The 27830-nt window shown below is 35.8% G+C and overlaps 2 protein-coding genes across 2 annotated transcripts in view; both read left to right on the top strand.

The window, feature by feature from the left end:
* LOC134799113 (zinc carboxypeptidase-like) overlaps nucleotides 1-10783 on the top strand; it is a 243886-nt gene extending 233103 nt beyond the window's left edge. The window contains exon 9 of the mRNA XM_063771512.1: nucleotides 10772-10783. The gene's annotated coding sequence lies outside the window, so the exon portion shown is untranslated. The remainder of the gene's footprint in view (nucleotides 1-10771) is intronic.
* LOC134799110 (uncharacterized) overlaps nucleotides 1-27830 on the top strand; it is a 145066-nt gene that overhangs the window by 41513 nt on the left and 75723 nt on the right. The window lies entirely within an intron of this gene.

The raw sequence follows: 27830 nt of genomic DNA, 5'->3' as shown, positions 1-27830 counted from the left end.
CTCCTTACATCCTTAATTTAAAACAAAGTTCAGCAGATATAAGTCACGGAACTTTTTGTAAACAAGTCGGGAGAGCGCGAATGCTAGAACAGACTGATTTAATACTTTAAGCTTTATTTACTGAGACGTCTGTATCTATAATTTTCTCGTAGGATTTATTGCACAAGTTCTTAATGAGTCGAGATGAAGCTAAGAAATAAAACTTTAATCGTTCCTGCTCTAGAATTCTAGACGCAAACACAAAAAACTTCTTCTGTTTCGCCTTTTATCTTAACCCGAATTTCAGTTTGAAAATTCAATTCTTTTGTATCTCAGCTCAGTGTCATCTATCATACCTACATACCTTCACCCTCATTACCTACCTCAACTTTGACTACCATAAGTATATCAATACTTTTATTTATAATACATGAAAGACTGCCTAATGGAGCAAGTAGCACGCCGCTGTGTTTTTCAATATCGTCAACAGCAAAATCATCCTTATTTTTAAGCATATTAAGGTTATTTTAAGTTTCAATGTCAGTATTGTAAAAATTGTTTTAGTAAAGTGAAGAAGTCATTTTGTCGTTGTCACTGATGGGTTTTCAAATATTGACGGTCCGAGCCATTATCTGAGGGACCGTGTCGGCGGCCTAACTCAGCTTTGATAACGCTCTATTCGACGCCGCTCGAAAAAACTGATTGTTTGTTCTACTGTCTATGTTTGTATTGGTTGCGGATATTAAAAGGTGCGGGATTAGGGTGTATTTTGATAGGGAGCTGAATGGAATGTTGATGTAACATATGCTTGCGACTACAGTTTCTGTAGGGGTGGTTGTTAGTGTTTGGACACCGAGTCCAATGTACATGTCGGGGTTGGACAAAAATATATACAAAAATAATTTATGGCGATGGTTATAAAAACTATAAAAAGCAATATGACCCGAATTTGAATCCTACGAGTTATTTACTAGGCTTAGATTTTATTATACCTAAACCCATGATATAACATCAATATTTTATCCTATAAATATAACAAGGCGTGGCTAATAAATTTTACTATACATACAAAACTACACTAATAATTTTGAAAAACCCCACTTAACACTCAATCAAACACTACAACAATGCAATAAATCTGTAACACGACTCGCACATATGTGGTGGTGAGTGAGAACATTCAGATCTTAATTACAGAGACATCCGAGTCGAAAGAGATCTCAGTCTGTATTTCAACGGTTTAATTGAAAACAAATGTTCGCTAAACTTTTTGTCAATGTTGAGAATCGGAATAGGATGCCAGTATCTGAAAAGCATAAAACAACTGTCTGGATTATCATTATCGAAATCAACAGGAAAATCATACAAAGATGCAAATAATTCTATCATTGTGTAGTTTAGGATACATGAGTTTCATTGTTAAATCTACTTATCAAATTTGATATCCCGTGCATATCTCTACCGTCTTCCGTTCGGTTCTATTTTCCTACTTTAAATTCCTAGTGTCGTGGTAGTTTTATGAAACATCCCTATTTTCACATTAACCTATTTTGAAGATATTCCTTTCCTTTGTTATTAGTAGGTAATTGTTCTTAGAGATATATTTTCTATTTTGACAGATCCTAAATTGTAGACTCCAGAAAAGGGCAACCTCTGACTTCATGGAATCAAATATGTATTCATTGTGTTAGTGTACTGAATTTTAGACATTCACTAAGAAATTGGGTAGCCCGAACGTAATAACATCATGTTAAATATTAGGTTTATTGTTATTTCTAACAATTGAATGTTTTACTCTCAATTTAATGGCATTAGGTACTCTGTTTGACTATTTGAAACAGTTTACTCGTATATTTTAATTCAAGCCGATTTTTTCTAAGAATGTATTTTTAAGTCCTTCTAAGAAATGTTATCTAGCCATGTTTATTTTAAACAAAACCTTAAAATGAACCTGCTTTAAAATATACTCATTTAACTTTAATTCGACCTAACCTTTGCATACAATGTTTATTACCCATTATAATTTAGATCCAAGTCTTTTATTCATACCCATTTGGTTTAAATGTAATTAATACCGTATCCGTGGATCAGATAACTAGTTTTCTTTCTACAGTACATAAATAAACAAGCACCATAATTTACAATTCCTACATGTGTATAAGCTCCCAGTTATCATTGTATTAAACCGTCGAAACATAAATCTCTCGCGCATCCAATAAGAAGATAACTATCTTACATCAACGCGGGCTCAATAAGAAACCCGATTAACATAACAATGCAACTAATTGCATCGTCCGATACGACTCGTATTAAAAACCTTAAATTTAATTTTAAAAAGCAAATTTGATTATTCAAACTATATGTATGGTAATTGAGTAATCATGAAGTTTGATTGTGGGATAATATGAATGTTAGAATTGAATTGTCTAATTTATTTCTACTATATTCATTTTCTGAAAGCTACAAATTCTGTTACGCGACTTTTTAAGTGATAGAAAGTTAAATCACTATGGTTGATCTAAACACATGCACTGGTGTAACTGCGCGGGAATCGAACCAAGTATAGTACCTCTAGATTACTGATCCATCGTATCATCCATTTCACCGACCTAACGCAAATTTATTGAAACATTGAAAATATTGTTTGCTTCTTGTAATGACATTTACTTCATAAATATAAGGAGATAGTATGTAAGATTTAAAAATGTGTGATTCAGGATGACTCATGCTAGACCGGGCCGGAGCCGGGCCGGAGTTTCCGGCGCTTCGTTTTCTATGAAATGCACCACGTGATCACCGATCAGCCGACATAGAAAATGACACGTCAGACGCCTCGGCCCGGGCTCGGCCCGGTCTAGCGTGAGTCATCCTTTAACCTGTATTATATAATTTAAGTAGTGCAAAGTACCAATGGCCATCGTAAATATTTTTCAAGTATCGAAAATTAGTAATCCTTTTAATCATTTAATGTGTCTGGAAACTCCAGTATAAAATCTCCAACACACACAAGTAAATCTCCAACAACTATATTAGTAGACTGGCTATAAACATATAAATAAAAAAAATAAAAAAAAAATAAAATAAAAAAAAAAAAAGCCTTTTATTCAAGGTTATAAACATATATGATTTGTTAACTAAATAAGCCCGCTTCCTTAGTTATAAAGCTGCAAAGTAAGCATAGTGTTGCTTAGCGTAAATTATAGGAGCCCGCCGGCTTGCACAAACTCGCTAGACAGTAGACACTAGAGATGATCTAGATTTAAAGTTCATGTGCATTTATATGAGGTAAATTTAAACTTTCATTTAGCTCGCACATTATTTGTTTGAAACAGGACTTAATTACGTATAACACTCGTGTTACTTTTTCCTATTGCTAAACTAGAGGTCATATTGTCCCTGTGGCCTAAATTGTCTTTAATTTCATGGAGTTGCCATTTGCGTCTGAATAAAAAAAAATCACAATTTTAAAACTAAGACGGGACTTAATCGCGTAAAACTTACGTTAATTTATGGCCTGACGTTGCGAACGTGACGTTATGCGATAAATAAACGTAAGTTTTACGCGATTAAGTCCCGTTTTACTTTTAAAATTATTTGTGAAAATCGTGTTAGTTTAAATCAAATTATTGTAAACTATATTTCTCTAATAATTCACAGTACAAATAAATCAAAATATTAAGAGTAGTTTTAACTCGTCATAATTTGTTATACTTACCTTAAGTAACCCACGTCCTATGTGTTTTTTCTCCTATTGAACAAACGTGAAGTAAGTAATTTCGTTTTTGAAAATTTTCGTGAACATGAACAACAAAGAATTGTCGTCATAACAACTTACTCCTCCATAAATTCTCTCTGAAATCTCTTCTAAACTTGAATCTCAGTAGTTTACTATTGACATCACGACTGCACCTTAGAAATTGGAGCAGCTAACAACGCACGCGGTGTTGCTCGGAGCGCAAATTACGAGGTATCCCGCTGGCCTCAAGTACCAGACAATTGTACCCTTCCCGAACCGGTGTAATTACCACTACTTGCTCAACCATCCTCCTTTAATATGTTAATAAGAACGATCTCCATGTTTTAGAGTTCCTTAGCTTGGTATTTACCATTATTTACTGTAATGACCGCATTGGAAACGGAGTTTATGGCTCTAATAATCAAGTTACTTGCTGTCAACCCTGATTTATCTATTGTTGTTTTTTCTTTCAAATGATCGCAATGCTTTATGAGTCAGTACTCTTTCTAGATATGTTTGTCATGAAATCTTTAAAATTAAAATTAACAATCTTCTATGGTTATAATCCTACTTTACTCATAACTATATATTTTTAAATGTCAATGATGTTGAGCTTTATGGATATTTGGAAGGAGTTTGGCATACGGATAATTTGCCTGGAATAAGACAAAGGAACGAAAATTTTACTATCAAAATAGTAAAACTCATATCGTTTCTTGCACTGAAAAGCCGTAGAAAATATAAACGTTTTCATTCGCGCGTGAATTCAGACGAAGCCGTAAGTGGCAAAAAATATGAATCATTCGCGATTTCAACAATGCTTTCTTACTGTACTTCTCTTGTCCCCAATATTTAAGTCTCGAAGGCTTTCGGAAAGCACGAGTAAACTTGTTTGAAGAGGCTTTAATTTGATACGTTCGGATTCAGCGGAACCCATAAATTGAAACATTATCGTGCCGAAAACGCATTGTCGGGTATCCTTATACTTAACAGCGGTTTTAATAATGATCTCCGCTTTAAGTAATCGTGGGTCGTGTACCTGGTAATTAGCGTCTTGTGAATTAACCTTTTTTTAAATATCAATAACGTTCCTGAGTAATGTCTGGGTGTTTGTTAAGACTCGGGGGCATTGAGTTTGTTTAATACGTCAATAATTTCCTTAATGGAAAAACGTTATTAATGACGCGAATTCTTATTCGGTGGTCCGATTGGGTTTTTAATAAAATCTTTCCCAAATTTAGTTGCATTGATGGATTTTATTAATAATAATATCAAGTAAAGAGATATGGATGATACTTCTATATTTAGTTTGTTTACAATAACTTGAAAAGGTTACACATTTAGTATTCCCAACGTCAACAGTGTCGCTATTAAAGTAATAACGCAAAGGGCAGGTGACAAAAACAGGAGAACGCGAGATCATTGTTTTTGAAACCAGTTTCGAATGATTCTTTAGAATGCCGTTGGCGAGCTTTGATGAGAGACGGATCCTGTTTTCGAATCTGATCGTGAGGTAGAAATACTACTCACGAATATGATTCTTGATGAACTTAGTCAGAAACCATTGTTAAAGGTTAAATTATTCATGTTGTACTGTAAAAAACCTATATATTTAATATATTGCCTATACCGTTGGAGATAAAAGATTTTTTTCAATATCCATTGAACTGCTACTTGTACGGATTACAATAAAATAAAATAGGTTACATAAATCAACTTAGTTTTTATTAAATCAACTTCAAATGCAATGAAGGAAAAACAGCAGGTGCATTCTAATATAATTGAGGTCTATAGTCGCACTTAACAAAGTCTCTATTTAACGAAATGCCAACCCAACGACCTCTGCTCCCAAAATGTCAGAACCTTAATTATTATTCGTAACATCATAATCATTCGAATCGTGAGTATTCATTGAACTAACGCATCGATACCTCTCAACCAACGTATCCTGGCCTTTTCTTCAAATACGCTCTTATTTCAGTACGAACCACAATTTTGATTCAAGTTTCTATCACTTAGGAATCTCTTTAAATTGGTCATCGATAAATTATAACGTTACCCTCACTGTAAGACTAGTTTACTTGTTCCAACCACCCGCTGAGCGCTATGTGAGGCATGAGTACACTCAGCAAAACTTAATGATGCCACGAGCGATTAAAATCTACACCATTATCGACTTTATCATCTACGCTGTTATAGTTATTATCGCGTGTAACGTTTTCAATACTTTCGATAGCTTTTGTTTCTCTGTATACATCTCATGCCGTTTCATTACAATCCTTACATCATTTATCATACTTTACATTGCTATAATTTATTCATAAAGCAGATCTTGTTTTATGCGTTCACTTTACATGGTGTTCTCGGATTTCTCAATACGTGATACGATTACCTATACAAAATCCTTATGAAATATTATTATACATAGTTTTATTACAACTTACAATATTTTACACGTCGCCAAGTACCTGTAAAATAAAACCGTAACTTTATTTATGTTAGGGTTATGGAACCTCCACTGTTACAAAGATATTATTAAACTTTTATATCTACATCGCCAACGTATCTGATATCAGGCAGTTAATTTTGATGATTTAAAAATTTATGGCCTCTTAAAAATGCCCTATCGAATGATTTCATAAAAGCTACCGGTAAGCGTTAAACTAACTTTATGTCGCGGTGTCTTTTACATGAATTAATTAACAAGGAAATTTTAAATTTATTGCTACACGCGTATCTGTGTTATTAGTCGCCGAAACTTTCTTCACATTATCAAGTTTAAAACCGCAATTTTTAACTCAAAATTTCCCAACATCCTCATTTTGGACTATCTCATCTCCTAAACCGATATCTCTAACACCATGTATGTAAATGGCCCTAAATGAGGGCCAATAGATCTCGCTGTCGCAGGTTTATTAGCGTCGTGGTGATAAACGGTTATTAATGCACTCGACTCATCAGCTGAGCGTAAATGTCGCACCGCATTAGTTCTGATTACTGGTGAATTAATTTAAGACTATGTACGTCCCGGTAAATGTCCAAGAGGCGCCGTAATTACGTCGGCATAAACCACTATATTGTCGGTGAATAAACTTATGAAGGTATCTAAGTATCACTACTTCTACAACACTTCCACTTCCACAACTAATTCACAATAGTTACGCTGTTTTTGCTTCTTTGCCACCACATTGCAATTTACCGCTTGTTCATAATGTTTAATACATATTTATAAAACGTAGATAAGAGTAAGATGTAGAAAATAAAAGATATGAAAATCTGACAAGACGGACTATAAAAAACCCTAAAATTCTGATCTTGTTTGAACCGTTACTCAAAGTATGATGAAACGTCGAGTTGCTTATAATCTATCTCATAAATTCCATCATACTTAAAACAGACATCGTCAAACACCAAAATCTCAGATTAAATGAAAATATTTATACAAACTTCTGCATTAGCATCGCAATAACCTTTAAATGTCATCTTATTAGAACAAGCTTTAGCTAATATGATTTAGGGGAAGATAAATAGGAGGGCACATATTATACTAATAACTTTGGATCTCCAGAGCATACTAAATATGATAATCTTCTAGTAAAAGAACTTGAGGGTAATAAAATTACATGTTTTTATAGCGAACCCTCGTGTTATAAAGGCAGCGGATTAACGAAATTCATGCGCAATCACACATTTATACAACGTTTATGTTTACGACTGTACATCAAAGAGAACGAAGGACACTTTAAATGAAAGTGTTGATTACTTTCATACAAAATGAGTTATGCGGGTTACATATATTGCGGCCAACTAATATTATTGAAGGTTTAGTAAATTTTGTTAGGTATAAATTTTGTCACGGATGGATTTTTCCCCGTTATTTGGTTCGATGATAAATATGTCTGCCTATATGCCCGTCTATCTGTCAGGCGCCTGTATTTTATGCACTGTAATAGGCAATTGAAATTTCACTGGTCTTTCTAAGGTACGAACCTAAGTTTTGGAAACGTAATATATTGTGGCGTTAATTGTCTTTTTTTTAAATGACACTAGAAAGTCTAGAAACATACATACGTCCAGTTATTGCCAGATAAAGTGCCCATAAACCGTAACACAAGAGATACTCCCGAAGTAGGTTACAATAATGCAGCTACATTATACAGGGGATTATTCTGTGAAGTTTTATTTGCATTCCTGCTAGTCATACTGAATATTATTCCATAGCCCGGATATGGTAATAGACTTGGCCGGCCCGACAATCCGGCCCGTAAGAATTTTAGCGAAACTCTGAAAGAAATTGTGTTTGTTCATCGTACTTATATATATTATACTAGCTTTTGCCCGCGGCTTCGCACGCGCAGGAGAGTTTTTTTAATTTTGTTTTTTTTTTTTACGGACTGAACAGTGACTGACCTTAGTCTCACCTGCTGGAAAGTGATGGCAAGGCCGAAGGTGTAGCTCACTGTTTCAGTAAAAGCTTATTCACAGTATTCACTCTTGACTTGAAGACACCAGTACGGTTACCATCAGTTTGTCACTGACATAAACGCCGTCGAGAACGTAATTTACTTTCTATACATCTCGCTCGCACTCGCATATTAGTGCAAACGGGATGTATAGAAAGTAAATTACGTTCTCGACGGCGTTTATGTCAGTGACAAACTGATGGTAACCGTACTGAATTGTAATTATATCGATTAATCGAGCTCGACTTATTTAATATAATCTAATGTACGTTTTGTACCTAACACCTTTTAATCTATATTTTTTATTTATGTAGTTGTAGCCTTTTGTACCTATAGCACCTCCTTATACACTACATTAGTGGTTCTCCCTTGGATTGCTAGAGGACGATAAACATTGGGACTCAACTTTAGAGGAAGCTGCGTTGTGCGATTCTCCCTTCAAGCTGCGTGAACTTTTCATAATAATGTTAGTTTTTTTGTCAACTTACTGACCCGTTAAGTCTCTGGGAAAAATATAAGGACAGTTTTTCGGACGACATTCAACGGCAACTTGAGAGAGAATTGCAAAATGGTGCGGAGTTTTACATGGATGAAGTGTATCAGTGTGTGTGATTTGCTGATACCTAGTGGACGTGTCACGGTTTACCTCGGGGTGGGTTTGCTGATACCTAGCGGAGGTGTCACGGTTTACCTCGGGGTGGGCTTGCTGATACCTAGCTACTGCTTCTCTGTGTACATCAGGGTTCATTTTTTGGTAATTGCTTACGGCAGCTTGCTGGTAATCTGATGATTTGTTTTGCATATATTTATTTGCGGCAGCTTTTAGTTGATTGTTCCGTGTAGTATTCGTGAACCTGGCACGGCGTTTTTTAGTAACTGTTTTGGTAAGAGATAATGATGAGTCTGATTCTAAATGGGGTGGTGGGGTGGTAATCTCCTTTGCAACCACAGAGAGGAGTGAAGAAGGGGGCTCTGATATTGTGGGTCTTACGAGTAATTCACTGCGAATATATACGTCAAAATGACCGCTAGACAAATCACTTGAAAATTACCCCACCGGATTACCCACAGTACCAACTCTCATATATAGCTCATTGTTGCGGTAAACTTCGAAAACCCACGGAAACAGTTGTCCTGCCGCTACCAAGTCGCAGAGACTACCGTAAGTAAACGGGCGCGACATTTCAAGGCAGTATTCAACGGAGCTGGAGTAATTATCACCGTTACTGTTATGAGACATAATAACAAACTCCTCCCATATGGCCACCACGTGACTAACGATTTGCTCGCGCACCTCCCTGGCCATCACCTGCGTATCATACAGAAGATAGGAGATGGCGCGAAATAGCCGGCCTAGCCAAGGTTACAATCGCTATCGCTTCGACAGCGAAAAGCATTATGTCTCTCTATCACTCTTCCATATTAGCGCGATAGTGACAGTTGCGTTTCGATCGCTACGGAGAGTAAGCGATTGGCACCTTGGCTACGCGGCCTGACAGGCTCCATCTCCAATTATAGGTACTACGGTGTGAGCCAACATGGTCCCATCAATATCCAACGATTCAACAGCCATTGTAGGTATTAGTGAAATTTTCCCTGAGCTAATAGCTATAAAAATATTTACTTTAAGGCATTGCATTCTCAAAAGTCTGGATCACGTGTGGCTGTAAATCAGCGTGTATGTTACAACCGTCTATGCTATCTTCGTAATTAGCATTCCCCACCAGGGGCCATAGTTCACGTCGGCTACGTTATATTTTAATTTTGATCCCATTTTTGTAATTAGCGTCTCACAAAACCATGGAAATGATACCCATATTGATATTTTGAAATTTCAACCCCATTGCACCCCCACCAGGGGGATGATTGTTCACTTCGGCTACGTTAATTTTAATTTTGATGCCATTTTTGTTATTAGCGTCTCAAAATACTATGAAAACGATACCCATATTGATATTTTGAGATATCAACCCTATTGGGGACTTTTCCCCCTCTTAGGGGTTCAATTTTCAAAAAACCTGAAACACGTGTTTACTCATTTATCTTTAGGAATACTCCTGTGAAATTTGGAATAAAATAGTCTAACTAATCTTGTTTCCCCATACAAACTTTGGACCCCCATTTCACTCCTTTAGGGGATGAATTTTGAAAAATCCTTTCTTAGTGGACCCCTAGACCTTATAAGGAATCTAGTTGCCAAATTTTGACTTTCTAGTCCCAGCGGTTTGGGCTGTGCGTTGATTTAAGTCAGTCAGTCAGTCAGTCAGTCAGTCAGGTCTTTCACGTTTATATATTTAGATGACCCTTAAAATTCTTGTATGATTCCTCAATTGCTTCTGTTTACAGAGAACAGTTTGTTGTTTGTAAAAAATAAATACAGCAACAGAATTTGGAAACACACTAGCACCTTTATGTTAGATTGCCCTTTTTATGCCTTAAGTAACGGTGCGTGTTAAGTTCTGATATTGTATTTCTATAAGCGGCCGTAAAATATTTCTCTCGACGTTATGATAGTGTTTCTAGTTCAATACATAGTCTAGTATAACTTTATGATCTTTATAAATATCGGCAGCGTCGTTTGCTACTAATAGAGCTGTTAAATTATCAGACACGCTTTCGTCTGTTGTTCACATCAATTTATAATATCACCAATCAAATGGAATTGATTTCCCATTGATCCCATTAACGCAGGTGTAAAATTGCTTTTTCATTCAATACGTAATATTTCTTAGTGTTATTTATAGTTAACATCAATTAACCCTTGTCCGAGAGTAAGATTTACATATTAATATATTTCGAACCCATAAATTACAGTCGTTGGAGTATCGTTTTTTTACGGTATGAGCGAGGTGGAAATTTAAGTCTGTTTCAATTAATAATTTGAAGGTGCCTTTAGTATCAGTTTCGAGTATTTTTTGTAAGTCTCGTTAATGAACTGTCAGTTTTTACATCATGTCCAATTTCCACCTAGTCATAATGACGCAATCACGATTTGAATTGTCCTAAATCAAGATGCTGGAGATTTAATTTTACACTGGTTGTATATTTTCTCTAAGAAATGTTTTTTTACAACAAATTAAAGCATGTCGATCAACCCCTCGCCAAATGTTATTACTAAAGTCAAGAACTCTCTTCAGACAGCATACATGTTTTTCAATTCAATTTTCAGCGAAAGGCTAAACTTCGGCCACCCCATTTCGTGTTAACAGAGCAATAATTGGTCCCGGTTGTTTCCAAACTTCTCAACTATTCCATAACAAAAACCGCCAAACTCTCAGCATATTCGATTGAAACCTCTAACTAAAAATAAACTCCGAACAAAGCAGCCGACAAATGTCTTAATTCCACGAATCCAATACGAATGGCTAACAATTTGTCGAGCTCGTTGGCTTGATATCTAAATTAGTATGGAGACAGGCCTATCCTTTTTTCTCTCGTCCTTCTGCAAGCTTGACGTCTCAATTAATTTTGTGTAATTTCAAAGATCTGGATCGCTAACGACTCATTTCTGAATGAAATGACGCTCGGCTCGGCGCGGCAATTTTCAAGTATTTGGTTTATTAATACACGCTGCGGTTACACTTTTATAATTATATTGCGCTGGTGCCGAGGTTTTAATCACTGCCTTTTTTTTTTTGTTAGAGTCGTGTCGATTAACTTCCTCTAGTTAATTTATGTAATCATTCGAAGCTTGTTTCACATCGCACGCAACGCTTGCTTCATGGAAATGTCGTGGCTGTCATTAACCTTACCTCAAAATTTCAGGCTCTACCGCAGGCTACTAAGCCTAATTAAGATATTCTTCAGGAAAAATGCAAAGTAAGTCCAGCACAAAATATACTTTGTCAAAAATTAATGCAAAATAATACAATTTGGCTGAGAGCTTTCACCAGGCCGAGCCGGAGGTAGTAACAACCCTAGCTTTTCTAGCCACCCAAAAGGACTTTATTTATTTTAGTGCCTAATTTAAATAAAACAGGACTTAAAGCTCTTTTGTGACTTTGTTATGATTTGTAAACAAATTGGCTTGAACGAAAGGATAATATTGTATAATGCCTTCAAAGAATGAAATTATCATAATAAATATAAAAGAAAATTGGGTTTGGTGCTCTGAATTTGAAGCAAAGTTGTATGATGCAATTGAAAAATTAACGCTTTTAATTAACACTTTAATGTCTTAAACGTTAGTTTTAAACTAATGCTCAGTAATTTGGGATGGTAATCCCTTGAAGCGTTTAAAAATCCCTGAGAAAATATCCACAAAAAAGCGAACAATTCATCATAATAGTGCCAGGCAATTACTGCCAGAAGCGTTAATGACTGGCATCCATTAATCCACGGGGAACTTGTTTTGAACTCACAAGACTTATAGTGATTTCGATAATAATCTTGTTTTAATAATTACCGACTTATTTTTCTTCATACAATCTTGATAAGGTCTATTTGTATGGTATTTTTCTTGGTCACCGTTAGACTTAATTTGGTGGGCTGACAACTCTTTTAGAATGCTTAATTCGTGTGATTTTTCTTGCTTAGCTTATCTGACGTATGATCGTATGTGGTTCTAGGAAATGCTCCCTGATTCTCGTTCCATTCGTTTTTTGCTCTCATTTAGTAGAGTGAGAACTAGAATTTAAAAGTGTGTGTAATAAATGATTATGAAGTAGCGTATCTCAAAACGACGTTCCCTGTCGTTTACTTTTAAACGAGCAATAAGACAGTCCTTTGTTAAAAAGGTAAGTCTTTAAATTTTTGACCAGGTTTTAATTTAAAAAAAAAAACTAAGCATACCGAAGCTTTAAAGTCAATGCAATAATGTTATACCATTGTACAAAATCAATAATGAAGATCGTCAAGACTTTTTAGTTCAGAAGTAAATTTTTATTCAAAAACGCATTTTGTAAAGTAATCATTATTCATTCAAAAATAATACAAAGATTTCAACAAAAGCATTCCCCATTGTCACAGGAAAAATTTTGACGAATTTATTAACAAACATTATAATATATTTAACAGATTCAAAATCGGCCCCGTTTTGAACGGGGGCCTACCGTGCTTCGTAATAAATATTAATCACTCGCCAGTATTTAAATGTTTCCTGCTACCGTGGCTATAGGATACTCAGTTTCGCTCAACCAGTTTTGTCGGCTCTAGTTGTTTATGTCGTGTTCTGTCGCCGTCTGAAATGATTCAAACGTTTTAATGTTGCTGTACTTTCTCGTGCTACAAATGCGCGATATTATTCTGTTTAATTAGGTGTACTTGTGTGTTTTTGAGTCTACTTACAAGATGGAAGCCGCGTATAATTACAAAAACATTTTACTGTTTATTGAAAGAAAATTCGAATCACTGACAAATAATGACGAAGGTTTCATAATTTTCTTCAGTGGAACTTCCTCGCATTATTACCTACTTGTACTTAACATATTTTCCTTAGATGTTTTAAAAGAAAGTTTTTTTTGTATATTTAATAAAAATATTGGTTTTGCAAGCAACACTGAAAAAGTAGGTACATATATGTGGACACTGTGGACAGTTAATTTTCAAATACAAGGTACATATATATCTCGGATTACGGTGTCTGTATACTGTGTATGTGTATTTTTATATTTAACCATGCTTTGTGCTTCCAAACTTAAACACACAGTTGCGTATAAATAAAATTAGCGGCCATTTTGTTTTAAGCTCGTTACAGCTCGACGCACGCCACTGGCCCTCGTAATTATGATGTTGAACTGAACGTGTGTGTAACAGCCCTAACCACGCGCGAATAAAACTCTTCTAAGTGTGCGTTCAACTCGTATGCGTACGCGCATGTGTGCGTAATTGAGTTTGTGGTCGTGTCGGCGTTTTTGAATTGTTCTTTGCTTGTCTAACATTAATTGCTATATACCTTACGTCCGCGGGCGCGAACGCCCTCCCGATTTTTTGTTCCCGTTTTTATTGAACATCTTAATAATCATGCTTGATAAGATAATACAAGCAAGGTTGCTGTCTGGCTAGTGGCCAAATGTTTTGAATTCGATGTTAAATGGTTTGGTGATTGTTATCGCTTTTCGATTATGGGGCGTGTTTGTTAACGTGAGTTATGGCGTGCCAAAATATTGGATGCTTACAGCAATGTTTGTGTTTGGATTATTGCTTTCCTTTGTGCGGTTATTGATTTCAAATTCAAAATAAGCTTAAATTAATGACGGCTCAAAAATTTACATATTTTTAATATTTCCCAAATAAAGTACATAGGCTTACATCACAATTTATTGTATTAAGGTGTGCGTTTGAAAAGATTATAAATATGTATGTATGTCTTTAACCATAAGTATAGTGATTAATTAGATACTTAGTCCACTATGTTAATCTGAGAAAAAAAAAAGCGTAGATATTTAAGTCATCTAATAGTAGTTTATGTGACTGCTACATAATGAGAGGCATTAAAATACGAGTGTGGGTTTAAGAAACGAACTTTAGTGAGTTTCTTAATAGGATCACACGAGTGTTTTAATGCCTAATTATGTACAGTTACATACACTACTTTATCTAAACACACTTAAAACTAACTAAAAGATAAACTGTACGTCAAATGGCGGTGAATGAAAACTTTTTTCACGCATGACAACATCCGTAGTTTTTTAAAATTCCTAGATAAAAGAATGAAGTCCCTATTCTCATGTCACTCGAGATCAAATATCGTGCGGTTTATATTTAAAATCATACTAAATTGACGTTTCGTATCGATAACTGTTTTAATATCTATGGATACTAGAATAGAGACCTACTTGAGTTTTGACTGCTGTTCCAAATTTAAACTCATAACCTACAAAAATCTATAACGTTATGTACAGTCACCTGCAATAATATGTTACTCTTCGAAAGCCGCAAAAATATGTGACACGTTCTTATGGCTCTACAAATAAGAACGTGTCAGATATTTTTGCGGACTTCAAAGAGTAACATAATATTGCAGGTGACTGTACATTAAAGTACAAATTTTCCTACTACCACAGATAAGAAAGTTCTCATAGTAAAATTGGTTATAATAAAGCTTGTCATTTCCTACGGTTTCTGAACGCATTATAGAGCACTAATGACATGTGTGTAGATAAAGGCGAGTTAAGATGACATTCGAATGTTAGAGTCTGTGCGGAAAGAGAAGAGTCGTGAAATGTATGGTATCCAATACATTATACGACTCATCTTTTTCCGCACAGACTCTAACTGCAGCAGTGACGTTCGCCGCCACATTACTGCGCCGCGATTGTGACGTTTTGTGCGTCACTCATTTTACGAAGAAAAATGACAGATACAGCGCCGGCTTCAACTCCGCAGCAGTAATATCGCAACAGTGATGCAGCTGCAATTGACATCCGAAAGTCACATTTAATTGCCTTAGAATAATCTCGAAGTAGTGTTTAGTTATCATAGGTATCACGACCTACATATAAACTGATACAAAAATAACAAATACAAACTCACGACCTAGCTCATTGTTTTTTTTTTCAAATTTCCCATGTTTTCACGCCTCGGCTTTCAAAAATGAAATGAAATTGTCCGCGGAGCGTGGCACGTCATTCGGAATCAAGCGTGAAACGTTCTGTTTGGTCAAACTTTGAACATTCCTAACGTGAAAATAACCACATAATTGTGCTTGCTACATTTACTGGATTGTCGACCATCACAAAATAGTGGGTAGCGAGTTTAAGTACTTTTAGTTGACGATATAAATGCTGGATAAGGTTAGCCGTGAATCGTGCTTAATAGTCGTCTAATAATAATATAATAGCTTAATGAAAATGTTTATGATATCCCGTAGGTATGTTTAGGAGGTGATTCTGCACTATTTAATGTATCAAACTAGATTGTGGAAAATCACACAAAACAAATTAATTTAAAAATGTCTTTTAGAGTAATAGCTATTTTTTTTGTATAGCATTGACTAAAAACTCATTCCGCGCGACGCTAAATATCAAGCCTTAGAAATTTAATATCCTTGTCTTTCAGTTGCACAGCCTGGTTACCTACTCTGAAATATTTCTAGAAGAAAAATTGTTAATTTATTTCCTGAAACAAAACACAATATTACGTTAGATGAAAAACAAGAATAACAGTGCCGTATTTAGCAACTAACTGAAGTTGCCGGGTGGTATGGCTGCTCAAAATGAAACTCTCCAATACAGACCCAACTGAATGATACAGAACCTAGTTTTTCTTGGCTACATACCGGTTCTAACGAGAATAATCCAGTAGCAGCTACAGTCACGACCGCACACTCCGGCTTTTTCACTTCTATTTATTCTGTGCTCGTTTCTTTGGTTCTTTCTTGTTGGTTTTGTGAAGAATGTAAAGGAATTGACGTCTCCATCCCAGTTCGTCACGGTCGCTGCGGTGACGATGCGATTTTTTCCGCTGTAAAAAGCAACGAGTTCCTTGTTAGGAAAATTTCAACTTTATTACTAAACAGTTATAGTGTACTTTCGTTAAGCTGGACGGAACGCTAGTAATAAGTAAAGTAGCATGCATGCAAAGCTCTACGAATGTGATGACTTAATTTTAGTGGCTCGGTGGAAATAGGGCCAATGTCAAACAAGTTTCTTCAGAGAATATGAGCTTAAGATATCTGCAATTGATAATCCTTCGTATGTTTTGTCGTTATCTATATCAAGGTTATAGATTTCTTGCACAGATTTAGTATCTATGTTAATTTAAAACATCGTTAATGTCGTAACTTAAGAACTAGTAATTTGAACGTTGTAAATGTTAATGAAGAGCAGTGTTAACTTTACGAGTTATTTACGATTCACTATTATTTGAATGAATGGTTGCAATTGTTTGGTACGAGTATATTTTCATATGAAATCTTACAACACAGAATACTATTAGACCTAATCATATTGTTTTATACGTATACTATTGATTACAGCCAAATCCAGTACATTAACAATGTGATTATAATTGATGAAAAAACCCTTTCCAAAGAAAGCCTTTAAAAAGCTTACAGGAAGGCGGACTTACGAACACATGTAAGCATTTCTCATCATCATTATCTTCATACCTACTTCATAAAGTTTAATCATACACTTGTGAGCAGTATTTCGTACGTGTTCACGACTACCTACTTTTTTACTTATGATTTCTGGGACTCAAAATCTTACTATTCAGTATACAATGAATAATTTGGTATTATATAATTTGGAATAATAAGTTACTTTTTTCAATAAGTTTTATTAGGTAAGTACAATGCCTGTTTTGAGATTATTCCGTCACATGTTTCTTGGATTTGTTACAAGCGAAAATATAACTCTTTTATGCTTTTGCAAAGAGTCGATGTACTGAATCGATCCTTCTGCGGCATGGCATCCTAAGGGATACATGAGCCTGGCGAGATTACATCTGGATTCTACGCACATAAATTACGGCGCCAAGCTTCATAATGCATGGCAGAATTCAATTCTCTGCTTTTTAAAGTATGAAAAATGAGGCACATATTTTTCGTTGAGTTAAGGATATCCGGGGCTTTTTTAATCAAACACTTTTATGTTGGTACGTATTTATTTTGTGTATTTTTTGTTGTAGTTGACCTCTTTTGTGCAGACTACTGTTAAGTTTTCTATTTTCTATTTTTGATAAACATGTATTTTAAATTTGCCTAGTTACCTTACTTCGAATAAAACACTCTTGTCATGAACATCTCTTTCTTACTTTATTTTACAAATACCTAATTTTTACAACACGTTATCAGCACGAATGCTATAATTTATAATGCAAAGTTTAGTGTAATGTGTATTTCGTAAAATATTGAGTTGTAGTGATTCTGTAATTGATGAAAATAATAAAAATCGTAAAAATGTCACACGAATCGGGAGATGCTTCGAGTGGTTCTAATTCCCGTTCAAGCTCATCTTTTCCATCGTTTTGCCTGAGGAGCAAAGATGGATACCCTGCGTGGAAATTTAAGATGCGCAATTACCTATTGCACGAGGATCTGTGGGAGACAATCGGTGGCTACGCTGAAGGAGACACGACCCCTGCCTCTACAAAGGTACGAAAAGATTCGAAAGCCCTGGCAAAGATATGTTTGACAATAGATGGTGCGGCAATCATTCATGTTAGATGTGCGAAAACCGCAGCCGAAGCATGGAAATCTTTGCAGGAAGCTTTTGAGGACAAGGGAATGGGACGAAGACTTACTTTAGAGCGAAAATTGTACAGGTTAAGTCTGTCGGACTTTTCGAATATGGAACTGTACATTAACGCAGTTATGTCAACCGCACAGGATCTGGCGGATATAGATGTAGTCTTAGAGGATAAGTCTATTGCCGCGATACTTTTGGGAGGTCTGACTCCAAAATACGAACCTCTCATTATGGCTTTAGAAAACTGTAATGTCGATGTGACTACAGACTTAGTTAAGACAAAACTGCTGAATGAAATGTCCAAGGATGCGGCTACACCATTAGAATCGGTTTTTCATGCGAAAAGGAAGCCGAAGTCAAAGAAGAAGGATCTGGTTTGTTACGACTGCAAAATGCCTGGACATAAGCGACCAGACTGTCCGATGAGAGGCAAGAAGGAGAAAGCCAATGAGGTAACTGTCAACGATACGACATTTACACTTACAGCTCTTAATACTTCTGGCAGCTCAAGTAAGGACATCATTTATGTAGATTCGGGCTGTACTAGACACATGGCTTCTAGACGAGATTGGTTTCAAAGTCTTACGATACAGAATCAAGGTACCGTTACTGTCGCAAACGGAGAACAGATTAAGTGCTGCGGAATTGGAAATATATCAATAAACACACCTGAGAACGTGGTCAACAAGATCAGTGATGTTGATTTTGTACCAGATTTAAAAGCTAATTTGTTGTCTGTATACAAAACTGTTGAAAAGGGTTTTATATGTGTTTTTGATATTAATGGGTGTAATTTTTATAAATCTGATAATTTTCGTTTTACAGGTGAATCTGTTGCTCATGCCTCGCCCTGTGGTGGACTGTACGTTTTAGACGGTACTGTCAATGTTCCCGAGAATGTGGCAGATAATTATATGACACAGGATGTGCACTCTGACTGTCAGGATAGTTATCAACTTTGGCATAAGAGGCTAGGACATTTGTGTCGCATAGGCATGAACCAACTGAAGAATCACGAGGTAGGCGTAAAGTATTCAGTAGTAGATAAAAATAGTTGCATCGCTTGCGTGGAAGGTAAACAAGCGAGGAAAACTTTCAAGAAGGTAGCGTTTAATAGAGCTACTTCCCCGTTAGAGCTGATCCATATGGATCTCATGGGACCGGTGTCAACAACCTCTTTTCAAGGAAATAGGTATATGTTAACGATAGTAGACGATTATACACGAAAGGTGTTTGCTTATTTCATTTCTTCCAAAACAGAAGTAAAAAATAAATTCTGTCTGTTTCAAACTTTTGTTGAAAATCAATTAGACAAGAAAATAAAAGCGGTTAGGACTGACGGAGGTAAAGAGTTCGTAAATAAAGAGTTTGTTGATTATCTTGCTTCGAAAGGTATCGAGCATCAAACGACGACGCCTTACAGTCCTCAACAGGTTGGTGTCGCGGAGCGCACACATCGTTCGGTTACAGAGAAGGCGCGGACGTTGCTAGCTGAGAGCTCACTGTCGAAAGCATTCTGGGAAGACGCATTTCAAGTTGCCGTGTACCTAAAGAATAGGTCTCCTCATCGAGCCTTAGGTGGAAAAATTCCTTATGACAGGTGGTATGGTCGTAGAGGTGATCTTAGTCACCTGAAAGTGTTCGGATGTAGAGCACTTGTCCATATACCCTCGTGTCACAGAAGGAAATTAGATATCAAGGCACAGGAAGCGATTTTCGTCGGTTATTCAGAAAATCCAGGTACTTATATTTTTAGGGATCCTGCCAGCCCACGAAGAATGTTTATGTCCAGAGATGCAACCTTTTTTGAGAATTGTTTTACAGAGCTGAAGCAGAGGTCACCAGAACCTGAGGTACAGTCAGACTCTATTTTATTGTTCGAAGATAAAAGAGAGACCGAGTCTGAAAACTGTCAAGATTGTCAATTTTATGACTGTGACGAGAGCAATGACCCTGCACCACCGCCTTCGCCGATAAATCTAGAAAGTGCCGAAGATTTAGTATCTATGGAAGAGCGAGAGCCCTTCAGTGAACCACGGCTACCTAGTGCGGATGAAGAGCCTGCAAGTGTGGAAGAGGAAGCTCATCCAGAGCCGAGATACCCCTCAAGAGATAGGAAACCACCAGATTTCCTAACATACAACGTGTCTACGGTTGATTCTAGAGAACCTACGACATATCTTGAAGCTACTCATGCCGATGATGCAGATAAGTGGAAGCATGCTATGGCTAATGAGTATAGTTCACTGAAAAAACTCCACACATGGGACCTAGTAGATAAGCCTAATAAAAAGGTCATACCATGTAAATGGGTATACAAAATTAAAAAGGACGCGTACGGTAATATAACCAAGTATAAAGCGAGACTCGTCGTGAAAGGCTTTCATCAAGTCGAGGGAGTAGACTACGATGAGACGTTTGCACCTGTGATTCGCCATTCTTCCCTCCGCACTTTATTTGCATTAGCTGCAGAGATGGGGTTAAGAATGAAGCACTTGGACGTTGATACCGCGTTCCTAAACGGAGATTTAGAAGAAGAAGTTTTCATGGAGCAACCTCTTGGTTTCATCGAAAAGGGCAAAGAAAACAAGGTTTGTTTGCTGAAGAAATCCCTTTACGGCCTTAAACAGGCACCTCGAGCATGGAACAAAAAGTTAAATGAAACGCTTTTAAAAATAGGTTTTACAGGAACTCCTTCCGAGCCTTGCGTATATACGAAACTTTTTGGTAAGGAACTCGTGATATTGGGTATTTTTGTCGATGACATAATAGTCTTCTTTAAATCTGATTCGACGTTTGACACTGTCAAAAGGAATTTGTCGAAATATTTTTCTTTGAAAGATCTCGGAATATTAAAATGTTATTTAGGTTTACAAATTGATTGCGATTCCGAGTGTATTAAATTAAATCAGCGAAGTTATATTCTTTCTATATTGGAAAAATTTAACATGAAGGATTGTAAGACTGTGGATACTCCTCTAGTTAAAAAGAATATGGAAAGAAGAACTGATGGTCAAGAAGGTGAGTCTTATCCGTATCAGAACTTAATAGGATGCCTCATGTATCTTACGGTAAACTCACGACCCGATATCGCTTACGCTACGAGCTATTTAAGCCAGTTTAATACGTGCTTTACTAAAGAACACTGGAATGCTGCGAAAAGGGTTCTGCAGTACCTGAAGGGTACTTTAAATTACTCCTTGGTTTACAGGAAGAGTGGAGAACCTTTAAAAGGCTTTAGTGACGCGGACTGGGCAAATTGTCCGATTGACAGAAGGTCGTACACTGGATACACCTTCAAGTTAAGTGGAGGTCCAGTATCCTGGGAGTCCAAGAAGCAGCCCACAGTGGCTTTATCTTCAGCCGAATCGGAATATATGGCACTAGCGTCTGCCACGAAGGAAGCATGCTACTTACGACGGTTTATCTATGAGATAACAGGTAAGTTGCATATAGTTCATTTAGCTTCTGACAGTCAGAGTGCCATCAACCTCGTTCGAAATCCTGTACACCACAACAGGACGAAACATATAGATACCAGATTTCACTTTATTAGGGAAAAGGTCTCAAATAATGTTGTTAAATTAGAATACATCAAAAGTAGTGATATGCCTGCCGATGTACTAACGAAGCCACTAGGACCTATAGTACATAAACGGTGTATACTTAACTTAGGAATAGAGACTTAAGTTTTTGTTTTGTGTTTGTCTGGCACAACTTCGATTAAGGGCGGATGTTGTAGTTGACCTCTTTTGTGCAGACTACTGTTAAGTTTTCTATTTTCTATTTTTGATAAACATGTATTTTAAATTTGCCTAGTTACCTTACTTCGAATAAAACACTCTTGTCATGAACATCTCTTTCTTACTTTATTTTACAAATACCTAATTTTTACAACATTTTTTAATTACCTAAATACTTATATGTTGGTGCATTTTCAATTTTTGTCTTTTTGTAGTATTATATTGTATGGGTATAATTTAACTTCGAATGACAAAAAAATACAATATTAAACCTTCTGTTTATCACTTGTAAAATATTACACAGTAAAATCATTTTTCCTCAAGGATAGTAAATTCATTTCAAAACATCATAATTCAAGATTTATTTTACTTTCAATATTAATATGAATTTATCTGTACTGTAAATTACGAATAATAGATGTTATACTGCCGACCAGCAAATAAAATTTCGCGTAGCGCCACAAAATCCTCCATTACTTCACACTATTCCTGACATTTACATTTTCTTTATATATGGTTAGCTGGCCTGTTGAACACAATAAAGGTCTACATGACATATAACGTTATATTCTGAACCATTTACATTTCCGTTCTATCAGATTAACTTAGCATTCGTGAGAGAGAAGCGAAATATTATCTGGATTTTGTACTTAGTGTTCCACATGGAATTATAGAAAACCCTTTTTTATACTTTTATTATGTTAATATTATTTCACCTACTCGGCAAAATAGATATAAGCTATTACTTGCAACCCGCGTAACTAGAGGTATTTACATTAACTATTTACTTTATATGAAGTTTTCAAATGCTACAATGATATTTCTTGTGATACCTGTTTATTACACTTCTTTATTAAACACGGGAAGCTTTACATAATGTTAAGATACATTCGTTTAGTAATATATAATAAGATAGGTATGTATATAATCACTAGTTTTATAATTTGTTTTAGTTTTCTTTTTTCAAGCTTTATTCTTTATACTTTTGACATTTCTTAACGTCTTAAAGCTTTGCATAAGAGATATATTAAAGCTCGACGCTACAAAAAATCCCTTATTGTAAGCCACGATCGTAATATCATCACTTTTATATACGTATACATATTAATAGTGAGTTGCCCTATATTTCGTTGTATTAAGGTTAAGCCGAGCTTGACATGGCTTAGTTTTTAAGTGTTTTATGAGGAGAAGCCCCAATTTCCATGTCACCATACGTACGTCAAGTAAAATAATTCTTCTTGTAAACAAAACAGTATTCTTCAAAGATAATGGGGACACAAGATAGCTTATTACAGAAACGCGAGCAGGCTCGCCTGGTATTTAATTTACATATCATTTTAATATAATTGAAACTAGGACATGTTTATCGTTGCATTTAATGAAATTATTTGCATTTTCATACATTCAGTTAACAAAATACAACAGCGGTAAATATAATGTTCATGGGAATTGGTACATGACGCTTATTAAGATAAAGAAGCTTATACTAAAACTTAAGCTAACTCTTTAGTCAATATGCAGGCAAGTAGGTGCATTAAATGTTAATAACACATGTATTAATCAATTCATACATGAATCTTTTGAGTAGGTACTACTCATCAGTGTTTATCCAGGTACTCAACAGGTACTTAGTTATATTAGCTACACAGTAATAGACTAACACGTACGCTTAAAATAAATATTTGCACTAATTTATTTGCTTGTTTAAGTTAGCATGCGTTGCAATACATAAATTTGTTTCTTCTTAAGACATATGTGCTTAAATTTTCATTTTCATTGGAATGTGTTTAAGCATACATAATTAACATCATACTTATCATAAAGTTTGGTACTTAATACAACTGTTAGGTACATCTCACGTAGGTAACTTATTCCGAATCTCAAGACAAGGAGTGACTACCATCAATACGACAAGTCGTCTCTTGAATACCTCGACTAACAATAGGTTTATGCTGTCTAGCACTGGTTTAATCATGAACAACATTTCCTATTCCCAGTCATAACGTCTACGTCTCCATTACTAGTCATCTTCCTGTAGTTGCTTTAAATGTCCTCGTAGATAATTTATGACATCCAGCCACATTATTATTGCAAATTATGTGTACTCTCAAATGCCTAAATACGGAAATGTACATCAGTAACATAAAGTGACATTATGCATAACTACATATTTAATATGTGCGAGTTACAAGCGGTGGCGATGTGAAACAAGTTCCTTTACTAGCGTTTTCTCTGTACCTACGTACTTTAATCCAAAAACTCCTACTACTCCTACCAAACTTGTTTCAATTCAATTCAATTTAAGAGCTGAGCTTTTGTCGGTGCACCTTGGTGAAGTTGTCTCCACCTTTGTCGGCCTGAAGCCAGCCTTTTAGTGTTCTGATGCGACACGGCCCCTACATGGTCCTTTACTTGGCTCATATAACTTCTATCCAACAAATAATCAAGATAAATAAATACTCAGTGCGTATGAAGTCCGCGAATATACACACTTCCAAAGGACAAAATTGGAGCACTGTACAGTCAACGTCAAAAATATGTTTACACTTTTGCAACTTAGTCCTTTGTAATAAGGCAAAAAGAACATATATCTTTGACGTCGGCTGTACATTAGTTTCAATATTTACTTCATTAGCTTCATCCTACACTGCCTCGTATTCGTATCATCAAATTATTATCTTATTCCGTCATTTCCTATCGCTTGTCATCGCCAAAATTATTATTAATGTCGGCTACGCGAGTACTACTATTACAACAATTTGCATTCTAAACATGCCGACTATATGCAGATGAGACTTCTAAACTGTCATCTAGTATCATAATGTTCTTGTAATTTGGTCTGTGCGTTCTGTTAATTTAATTACTTCAAAGGAGATGTCAGTTAGTTTTGGCGTTTGATGTTATTGTCAGTTTGTTTCGATTAATTAATTTAAGAGGTGTTTTGTTCATATACCTATTGTATCATTTGAGATTATAATTCTGTAACCCATCTTGAAATTTTGTTAACATGTGCCTAATTTAGGTTTACTTATGATGTTCAAGTGTATGTGTCAATTAAACAAATCGCCTTTAATTGCTCTGACAAGATCCAGAATAAGTAGAAGATCAACCTATTGATTTATTAAAAAATAATTAAACCTTTTGATGGCAACGTAATAATTTAAAAAGAAAAGCAATGCAATGTAACAGATCCGCCGATTTTGATAATATATGTCTAAGAATTAGAACCAGTGCTAGAAAACCTGCTTTCAAATAAAAAAAGACAAGACAGACACGCACACACAGATAGCGGTCAGCGGTTTTTGCGTTAGGGGTTAAAATTATTGTGTGTTTTGAACATAGGTATAATTAGAAACCTTAAATACGACTTAAAACGTCGCTGGAACAATTATGAAAAGGGCTTTTCTGTATTAAAATGAGACGCTTATATGCTAAAGCTAAATGACAAGTATGGTTGCCTACATTTAATGGTATTCTAGTGCTTCTAAATTACCTATTAAATTATTCAAGGAGGCCGCTTTGATGATAGTTATTATGATTTAGAGACGATAGGACTGGCAAGTCTCTCTAATAATTCTGTGAAATTATTAACAATTAGTCTGAAAACCGCATTTAGGTTCAAGTATCGAAATAAAACGTGTATTTGCAAATATTAATTTGAAACTGTACTCCTCAAGACTGTATAAAAATTAAGATTAGATTTTTAAGGAGAAATGAAATGGAAATGTATAAATATAGAGACCTAGCTGAGACACAAAATGACAAAGATAGATAATACAATTCAGAGTCCATGCATTTTGGACCTATACTTTCCTGACTTTGATGCTAGGCTAGTCGGTAACTTCATTATAATGCACAAACTGCACACTTAATCAACTCAAAACAACAGCTTGCTCAACTTCCAACCTCAACAAGAAACAATTAGTATGCTTTAGAGGCGACCTAACTGGGTCGATCTACCGAAACTTCACTTGCGTATGACGGAGCCGATATAGCAATGGCTAATACACTTCTATCAGAATTTGCATTTCAAACGATCCCCACAGGACGATATACAGAGTTAATGTGAGCGGGAGAATTTAGGCACATTAGAGCGCTTAGTTTAAAGTTAGTTCAAGTTATGAACGGAGTCTTGAGTGTTCTAGTCACCATAATACAGTATAAGTATCAACAATGGCTCTAATATGAAATCAAAAATATATCTATTATTGAATTATAATTTTAATAGATGCCTACACACAGAAGGACCTGAAAGAGGAAGGAGTAGACAACACCGTAGCCCAAAACCGGGAACAGTGGAAAAGGCAGACAAGGAGAGCCGTCCCCAGAAAGGCTTAGGACAAAAAGAGAAGAAGAGATGCCTACCTACAGACCTAGCATAAACGCACACGTATTATAATATATGTTTGAATGACGAAACATCATTCCTCAAATTTGCCCATATAACATTACCCGCTACAAAGTTCAGACCCCACCGTCGCCGACCCACCTAAATCACAGCGACTTGCGCAGCCACTTGTCATCTATTACTTAAACCACATACACCAGTAACTGCACAGCGATAATTCATCAAGACATGATAAGGAACTGTGACATGGGTGCGTATTATATTACCCTACAAAGCAATATAATGTTACCTATATTTACGTTGCATTGTAAGATTGTAGCATCTGTTACTCCGTTCAGCAACGCTGACGCTAACAAGTTGCCTAGTGAAATCTACATCTTCATACGGCTGAGCATTAATTTTTCCTGCGTTTTGTATGGTTGCGCTAAATGCACGTGAGATGCATTTGAAGCTAGAATTAAGCTAGCAATTACGCTAGACTTTAATAGGGAATATTTATATCCTTAGATCCGGATAGCCTTGCATGCTCGCATTTGATTTACAGTTAGGTTTGGCCTGTTTATATTTAAAACAATGATAATGCTTGTTTGAATATACAATTACTCACTAAATTTTTCACGACCCAGAAACCTAGTCGCAACGCATATTTTCACACCGGAACATTGTATTTTAATCATTAAAAACTTATAAAGGAGTCTGTTAACAATTACGCGCCGGAAACCTGGCTGGTTGGCGAGGCGATAATAATCTATGCTTTTTAATTATACCCAATAGACCCCGCCCGGTGTTGTAATTTATACAAAAACGTCCAATCATATTAGAGCTCGTTGACATGGAGTGTCATTCGAATGGACACGAAGAATATTAATCACCCCACATTATGATTTAAAATTCGAATACAACCGTCGGCCGTTCGATTTTTTTTTTCTTTTATTTTAATACGTTCGAATTTGTACGCTGATGGCTTTTGACAAATGCAAATTATTTTATCAAATTCATTATAATGGCAGTCAATGATTTCATTTATGTAGAGACAAGCTTATCAACGCTTAATGTGTTCATCGACACTTTAAATCTTAAGCGGCTTTATTGTTATTATTTTTTTTTTATCTCAAGGCAGTTTACGGCTGATTAATCTAAAAAACGCAGTAATTTAGCAGTACGACTTGGCGGTATTAAAAAGATATGAGCTCACCTCTCTGACTATGACGTTATTACTGACATAAAAGGCGGTAAAGTTACCCACTATTGTAATTTAGCTATATATAAAGCGTAACGCTCTCAGTAGTCCATTAATACCTACTTCTATCAAGGTAAACGTACCTCAAAGTTTAAGTGTATAATTTTCAACTGCTCAGGCGGATGCCTTCTCACAAATTACGATTCAAAATAACACATTTCTCCCGCCGCCACGACTCTGCCTATAATACG

Source organism: Cydia splendana, chromosome 18 (assembly GCF_910591565.1).
Source record: "Cydia splendana chromosome 18, ilCydSple1.2, whole genome shotgun sequence".
Lineage (NCBI taxonomy): Eukaryota > Metazoa > Arthropoda > Insecta > Lepidoptera > Tortricidae > Cydia > Cydia splendana.
Note: the sequence above shows the minus strand (reverse complement) of the source record. Positions and strands in the feature narration are given on the sequence as shown.